Source organism: Vicia villosa, linkage group LG5 (genome assembly GCF_029867415.1).
Source record: "Vicia villosa cultivar HV-30 ecotype Madison, WI linkage group LG5, Vvil1.0, whole genome shotgun sequence".
Classification (NCBI taxonomy): Eukaryota; Viridiplantae; Streptophyta; class Magnoliopsida; order Fabales; family Fabaceae; genus Vicia; species Vicia villosa.
Window position 1 is genome coordinate 77,424,515 of NC_081184.1, and position 8,733 is coordinate 77,433,247.

Here is an 8,733-nt window from a genome sequence, read left to right on the forward strand (position 1 = left end):
CTTCATGGAATACGGACATTCACTTGGGCACGGGCATTCCGTTCACCCATATGTTTCCTCCTTGAAGGGTTATATGTCTCTCGTCGATCAACTGTTGCACCTTGGCTTTGAAAGCGTTGCAGTCCTCGGTTGAGTGCCCTGCTGATCCAGCATGGTACCCACATTGCACATTAGGGTCATGCCCAGGTGGAAACGGGCGTGGTGGAGGTTTCAGAGATTTGGGGACCACCAATGAGCTTTGCACTAGATATGGCAGAAGTCTAGTGTATGTCATAGGAATCTGGTCCAGAGGAGCATTTCTTCGTCCCAAATTACTCCTAGGTGGGTATTCATTCAGATGACCTTGTTGATGATTCTGTTCAGGTGTCTTCTCCCTTTGATTTGGTTGTGAAACAATCGGAGACTGATGAAGTGGGAAACCTGGAACCCAAGATGGTGCATTTGAAGTAGATCCGACATAGAAGCATGAATCAACCTTTCTTTCCACCACATGTGGAACCCTGTTTCCTTGAACAATCATACCCTCGGGGGTGAACAAAATCACTTTTGAATCAATGAGATCTTGAACTTGATGTTTCATCGCCTTACAATTCTCAATGTCATGGCCAGGTGCCCCAAAATGGAACTCGCATCAAGCATTGACATCAAAGTTGGGAGGTAGCTTTTCAGGCGTAGCCAAATCTCGTGGCTCAATCAACTGAAGTTCCAGCAAGCGAGGAAGTAACTGAGCATAAGGCAACGGGATAGGATTGAGAACTCTCTGAGGTATCTTAGGCTTTTTCCCACGCATTTGGCCCCCTTGATTCATTCTAGGGACATGAACAGATTGACATGGAGATAATGGCACTTGAAATTGAGGGAGAGCTCCGTGAGGCATTCCATGAGTGGAAAGGAATCCTATTGGGAAGAAGGAATCAACAACTTCTGTTGCAGCAGCAGGAACAACATCACCTTCCTTCCTTAATACCGTCTTCAGAACTTCCATGACCAAGCTCAATTGAGTCTTCAACTGACTATTCTCCTCTTTTAGTGCATCCTGATTACGGACCAAGTCTCGCATCTCCAACATAAGATGACCCATTTGTTCCTTCATCTCATCCATTTCCTCACGGAGTTGTTCCATAGTTGATCTTGGAGCTCGGGGGTGAACAAAATCACTTTTAAATCAATGAGATCTTGAACTTGATGTTTCATCGCCTTACAATTCTCAATGTCATGGCCAGGTGCCCCAGAATGGAACTCGCATCGAGCATTGACATCAAAGTTGGGAGGTAGCTTTTCAGGCGTAGCCAAATCTCGTGGCTCAATCAACTGAAGTTCCAGCAAGCGAGGAAGTAACTGAGCATAAGGCAACGGGATAGGATTGAGAACTCTCTGAGGTATCTTAGGCTTTTTCCCACGCATTTGGCCCCCTTGATTCATTCTAGGGACATGAACAGATTGACATGGAGATAATGGCACTTGAAATTGAGGGAGAGCTCCCTGAGGCATTCCATGAGTGGAAAGGAATCCTATTGGGAAGAAGGAATCAACAACTTCTGTTGCAGCAGCAGGAACAACATCACCTTCCTTCCTTAATACCGTCTTCAGAACTTCCATGACCAAGCTCAATTGAGTCTTCAACTGACTATTCTCCTCTTTTAGTGCATCCTGATTACGGACCAAGTCTCGCATCTCCAACATAAGATGACCCATTTGTTCCTTCATCTCATCCATTTCCTCACGGAGTTGTTCCATAGTTGATCTTGGAGTTGTGGCGGTGAGAAGTCAAATCTGTTGTTGATCTTGGAATCTGAATAGAAATGGTCCCATAAGTCTTTGAAAGAACCATGATATGCATGATAGTATGAATGCATGTTTCATTTATGAGAGATCCTAAAGTCTTTTCTCACACTTTCATCTTTCTTTTTCTTTTTTTTTTCAAGGCTTTATTTTGTATAGAATATCTTTTCTTTTTTTTTTTCTTTTCTATTTCCTTTTTCTTTTTCTCCTTCTTTTTTTTGGAAATAGACTTTAGGATCTTTCATAAATGAAGTGGACAAAGCAATGATGTTATGCAATGCAAAAGCATGGGATCAACGGTCGATGTAATCTTAGTAACCACTGTACAATCCTCTGAATAACTGATACAGGTCAAATGTCACAGGATCAAAGGTCCGACACCTTTTTGAATACCAGGAGAACCAATAGTCACCAACAGAACCTGAGTCACCAACGGTACCTGTCATGTATATCCCTCCCCACTCACGGGTGAATCTAGGTCAGGGTAAGGTTAAAATGGCAACCAGCGTTATCAGTCCTCCTGAGGCACCAATGTTGTTGCATCTACATGCCAACAATGATACCCCATTTGGACCTCGACTGGGCGTGGGTCTCATGATCGCACTAGACAAGACCTGACATCTCATCGGCGTCATGACTATCCACTCTATCCTAGGTATCCTATGTGTCACTCTGGCCTGGGTATTGGGCCTTTTACCTCATAGAAACAATCCCACCCAACCTGCAAAACAGAACAGAAGACCCCAAGGAACACAGAATATAATCCATACGCATGATGTGCAAACAAAAATAAACATGATATGCAAGCAGAAAAATAAACATGCAAACATATATACAAGGTATAGACATAAAAACAAATAAACACCCAGTAAATAAACAAACAAACGCAGGCTAGGATCGACTCGCTAAGGATGGACCAGCAAAAGGTCTAGCAACATCCCCAGCAGAGTCGCCAGCTGTCGCTACCGTGAAAATTAACAGAGTCGCCACTAACATATTTATCCTGAAAAGGAAGGGAATGCCAGCAAACCACAAAACAAAACAACGGTCTCACGACCAGAGAAAAGGGTAAGGGAGTCGGTTACGCGAGGGGAAGGTATTAGCATCCCTCGCGCCCATCGTACTCGATGGTATCCACGCTAGTGTCTAAATCTATGGGTGTGTAAGCAAACTACGCTAATCTGGACTAAAATGCATGCAGAATGTAGGGAAAATAAAGTATTATGCTCGCACGGGCCCTACCCCGCTGCCTACGTATCTGTTTTGCAGAATCAGAGCTACCGTAGCTCGGCTAAAGATTTTCTGTTTGTTTTGTGTTTTTTAGTTGGGCGGAGTTAACGCTCGCGCTCTTGCACAAGGGGACAGCCTAGGATGCAATGGAGCGGAGATAACAATGCCCTTAGAAAGGAGAAAAAGAGATTGGTTTGTATCTTTTAGGGTAATTCCATGATGACGAGAACCCACTACAAGGTCTCGCATCACTTCCTTACTTTTGCTTTAAATCTGACCATTTATTAGGTTTTTTGAAGTATTTTTGGTTAGTGATTTTTAAGGGGATTTAATTTTGTGACTTAGATCATACCAAAAAGAGTTTTGTTTTGTATATTTAGAGAACACACATCGAGGCCTACGCCACAATCGTTTCTCTAAATGGCGGTTAGGAAATACACCGAGGCTTCACACCTCAATCATTTCTTTTCCGCTAAGTAAAAGAAGTTCTTTTGTGAATATTTAGAGAATGCACATCGAGGCCTACGCCACAATCGTTTCTCTAAATAACGGTCAAGAAATACACCGAGGTCTCACACCTCAATCGTTTCTTCTCCGCTAAGTAGAAAAGAACATACATCGGGGCCTACGCCCCGATCATTTCTTTCCTACTATGAAATATAGTAACGGTATGATCCTTGTCGGTATTTTATTAAGTGTTTAAAAGTTGAAAAGAAAAAAGAATGCAATAGGGAACTATATCTAGATTCTAATCTAAGTTGTCTATACAAGTCTAAATCCTTATGTTAACATGGGATAGATTCTAAAAGAAGCAATAAAATGGTACTAACAAAATAGGCCAAAATATGGCCAAAACAAGTAACAAAATCACACAACAATTATACAAAAATAGCATGAAAATGATACAAAGCATAAAGGAAGCAATTCAAGTATTAGTACAAAATTAGTCTAAAACTACTATTTTTATGAGTTTTTTGTTAATAAGAGAAATCTAATTCAAACCTAAAGATACACTAAAAATCTATTAATCCTAAAACTAACAATTTTATTGGTTTCTATGTCATTTTATCAATTAAAGGACAAAAATCATTCCTAAAAATGTGATCTAAAATCTAACAAGAAAATTTATATCGATTTTATTGTGTCTAAAAAGGAATAAGAGAGAAAACAAACTATGTAACAATCTAAAGTCTAAACAAGAGAAATAGTGAATCAGGGGTGTGAAAGTTGATAATGCTGGTGTGGTTAGTAAATAGGCGCAGAGGCCCAAGCAAATGGCCCATCAGACTTGTTTTTGTCACAGTTTTTTTCTCATGTCAAAAAGGAACTTGGGCCATATAGGGTGCGCATAACAGTTTTGTGAAGGCCCAGAAGAGTACTGATCCACATTCTAGATTTTCAGATTTTATTCCATTAATCCGCCAGATATCTTAATGTTCTAATTAACACTTAAACTAATTGCGATTAATCTTCACTTAATATCACACTAATCTCAATTAATTCAATTAATCAAAGCAAGAGATAAAAGGGGAATTAGGTCAAGGGAATTGTGACCTTTGAGCTTTCTTCATTCAAAAGATCTCACTCTTTCTTCTTCACCGAGAAACGGCGACGGCAACCTCCCTTGCTCCGGCGCGATTCGCGACACACCACTCTCCTGTCTCCACTTCAAATCGATCATCTCTCAACAATGACCTCTCCGAATCAAGCTCGTTCTCATCTCAGATTACCTCTCGTCTCGATCGGAGTTTCTTCACGGTGGCGGAGAATTTCGAAGAGGAGATTCAGGTACAATTCTATTTCCGCAGCAATCACCTTCTCCTTCTTCTTCGTTTCGTATTTTCTGAATCGCGAACTCGGTGTGATGCCGTTGTTGTCGTTTGTTGTAGCGTTGTGAGGGTGATGACACGATGAAGACGCGTTGATAGAGTCAAAAACCTTGAGGATTGCAGAACCACGAACAAACGGAGAAGATTGAAGATCATGAAGAGATTTTCTGTTGCAAAGATTGAAGAATTTCTGCCAAATCTTTGAAGGTTGGAGATTTTTTTAAAGTTGAAGAGCGAATTCGAGAGAGATATTGAAGATTTTCAGAGTTAAAGAACTCGGTTCTCTTGTGATAGTTTCTGTTCGAGTTTTTTGTTACTCTTTTTCAGTGATGAAGAATGGTAGAGATTGTAGAATCGTGGAGGTTAGTGGATGAAGATGATGAGGAATGGTGTGAAGATGATGAAGAGTGGGTGATGGTGTGCGAAGATGAATGAGGGTGAAATGGCGTGTCGAACCTTGAATCATGGAGGGAGATTCTGTTATATAGTATCAGGGAGAATCAGAATTGATTGAAAGGTTAGTTACTTCTCTCCTCTTCCTGATTTTTCTCTCTTATGCATATGGAGGTTTCTCTTAGGCTTATAACTGAATCGGTTAGTGAGGTAATTCTATTACAAATCGGTTAGATGGAAAATATTAGTTACAAAATGATAGGTTAGTTAGTTAGGGATCGTACTAGGTTGTTAGAGGTGGTTTATGAACTCTGTTGGTTGATTGGGTTATTGCAGTTCGTAACAGTTAGGGAGTTTTTATTATGAAGTTAGTTGCAGTTTGGATGGTTATTGAGAATTGGTTAGGAAAGTTGGTTAGAACTGTTATGTGAAATGTTAGTTATGCTAAAAGTGTGGTCTCTTATTTCTCTTTAGAATGTATGGCTGTACCGGTTTTATTTAGTGTGATATGCAGGTAATTTGGTTTTTTTTTCTAGTTTGAAATTGTATGACTTGCTGAACCGGTTTTGCAGGATTTCAGTGGTGATGTTGGTTTTGTTATGTGGATGCAGGGCTGACTTTGGCTTGGATTTCAGTGGTGATGTTGGTTTTGTTATGTGGATGCAGGGCTGATTTGTGAAATGCAGGTTCAGGATTATCGATAAGCTTCGGCATGGTATTATATGTGGCAGATGCAGGTAGCAGCAGGCTATGGTTCCAATTTGGTAGAATGTAAACCGGTTTTTTTAACGGGATGTGGATGTATGTTTGTTATGCATTTGAGTGTGATCGGAAGAGATTAGTTAATGACTGTTAGCATGAAGGTATGGGGAGTTTGTGTACTGAGTTTATGATTGGTTATGCTGTTTTTCAACATGCAGGCAGCAGGTTGGCTCAATGAACGGGAACAGAAGGTGGGCTTATGGTCATAAAGCTTGAAGATCGAAATAGCAAAATCGGAAGTGTGTCTAGAATAGGATTTGGATTTTTCTTTGTAGTTTTTGATGTGAATGTCTCAGTGTAATAACATGGAATTGATTTTGTGTAATTGTGGATGAACTTTGGATGTCGTAATGATAATGGGAATTGAAAGAATGTATAGATCGAATGAATTTGGACCTTAGTAAAGGGACTTGAAATGGATGTATAGACACTCGACTTTTGTATTGACTTATATTTCAACCAAATACAGATGAAGTTTTACTTCTATTCTTTCCAACTTTGAATTTCTCTTCATGCTTCAATATCTACTATGAGTATAGAGCCTTTCAAATGAAATTACCCATATCCCATCTTGAATGAGGAGATCCACATGACTTAGTTAGCAAATGTCAACCTTCCTAGGTTGACTTGTTGACCAAGTGTCAATTATCTTTAGATCTCTTTTCTTTTTTTTGAATTCAAATGAGCAATTATCCTTTATTCCTCTCAATGCTTGACATCAAAAGAATTTGCACTTTAAACTTCAAATCTGCCATTAACCCAATATCTTGTCGTGGAAGAAACAAAACTCGAACAATGGTTGCCCACACGGAGATGAATCAATGCCCCAACTCAATTCATAGCATCGTAACTTAGGTCAAGCAATAAGTCATCTGAACAAATGCCTTCCAGAAGACATGTACCTATCACAATCTTGATTAAGTGTCAAACAACCCTTTTGAGAGAATGAATAACCTTTTGCCAAGGCTTAGATGAAATCCCACTTGTTTCGAGACCCTTAATCCTATGCTTTTAGACATTTTATTTTATGAATGAATGTAAGGCCATGCAAATGCCCTGATGGGGGTATGCAGATGAGATGGGAAGTATACGCCAGTTAAAATAAAGGGGTAGGACAAATTTGGGGTATGACAGTTACCACCGACACTTGCGAATCTGCATGATGTATTCCATGTGTCGCAGTTGAGGAAATACATTGCTGATCCGTCACATGTTATCCAAGTGGATGATGTACAGGTAAAGGATAATCTGACAGTTGAAGCTTTGCCTACGAGGATTGAGGATCGGAAGGTGAAACAATTGCGTGGCAAGGAGATAGTGTTGGTCAGAGTAGCTTGGGGAGGACCAGCCGGTGGAAATGTTACATGGGAATTGGAGAGCCAGATGAAGGACTCCTACCCGGAACTCTTTGCCTAAGGTATGTTTTCGAGGACGAAAACTTTTCTAGTGGGGGAGGGTTGTAACACCCCATAAAATTCTTTATTTAATTTAATTAATTTTTTTATTAAATATTAGAATTAAATGGAATTATTTGAGAACATGGATGAAATAAGGCTAATGGGCCAGTGTTGTAAGTAGCAGTTGGGGGGGTGTATCAGTTGCAAAGCCCTTTTCTAAAATTAAGTTATATTTTCATAAAATAGAAAAGAGGAGTATTTTGTGAAAAGAGAACCAAAAAGGGAGCAGAAGAGTTGAACGTGAAATTGGGAGAAGAGCAAGTGCGAAGAGAAAGAGCATCCAAGAATTCGACATCGAGGTAAGGGGGGATTCTTCTCATTAACCTCTATTATGGGTATTATGAATGATTCGATCGATTTCGTATGTTAGGATTCCGAATTGGATTATATGTCGGTGTTTGGGGTTTTGGGGTTTGTAGGACTTTAGGTTCAAATTATGATGTATGATGCAATTGTGTTGTTGTGAATGATGTTTGATGTTGATTACTGATGTTAATACCTGTTAGAAGCATGTATAAATGTGTATTTTCGTGCTATGATGAGATTTTGGACGTGTTGAAATGATTGGGTTCGCACTTGGGATGAAAACAGTGCTGCAGGAAAGTGATTTTTCTGCTATATCAGTAATGTAACCGGTTACATGAGGGAAGTAACCGATTACATGGTCTCAAACAGGCGAAGAATTGCATTTCGCGATGATGTAACCGGTTACATCATTTAGGTAACCGGTTACCACTGGGTGAAATTGAAAAATAAAAGTTACTGTCAGTGATGTAACTGGTTACATCATTTAGGTAACCGGTTACCACTGAAGCTTTTTGGAAAAATACTTATTTTAAATATCCGTAACTTTTAAACCGTTAATCCTTTTTGTACGCCGTTTCGAGTACTTGGTAGATGAATTAATGCCCTATTTTATGATGTATATTAGGGGATTATAATTTAAAAATCACTTTGTTGGTTTTGTGGATTGTGTTTGGTGATAGTTGAATAATAGTATGAATATGCTATGCAGTGTTTCTAGCTATTATGATTGATGAATGGTAATATATTTGTGGTGGTAAATGTATTATGCTGTGATGAATATCAAATGGTTGTGATATTATTATGCTTGTGTGTTGTGACATAAATGATTATGAATTGTCGGTGGATGTTAATGATGAGCATGTTGTGGTTGATGCATGCATTTCATAATCATGTTGTGGGCTGTATCCTTTACGGTGGTGGGACAACGGTAGCTAATTCCCATTGTGTGGAATTAGTGAGAGAAGTAGCCGAAT

General features: G+C 39.5%; 1 long non-coding RNA gene across 2 annotated transcripts; it reads left to right on the plus strand.

Annotated features, from left to right (window-relative positions):
• Window positions 1-4,472: 4,472 nt before the first annotated feature.
• LOC131606772 (uncharacterized) lies at window positions 4,473-6,368 on the plus strand. Of its 2 annotated transcripts, XR_009285028.1 has the most exons (3): window positions 4,480-4,800; window positions 4,902-5,358; window positions 5,846-6,368. It is a non-coding gene; the product is annotated as an uncharacterized LOC131606772 (long non-coding RNA). The 2 variants fall into 2 exon arrangements; XR_009285027.1 differs by having other exon boundaries at window positions 4,473-4,800; window positions 4,902-6,368.
• Window positions 6,369-8,733: the final 2,365 nt, after the last annotated feature.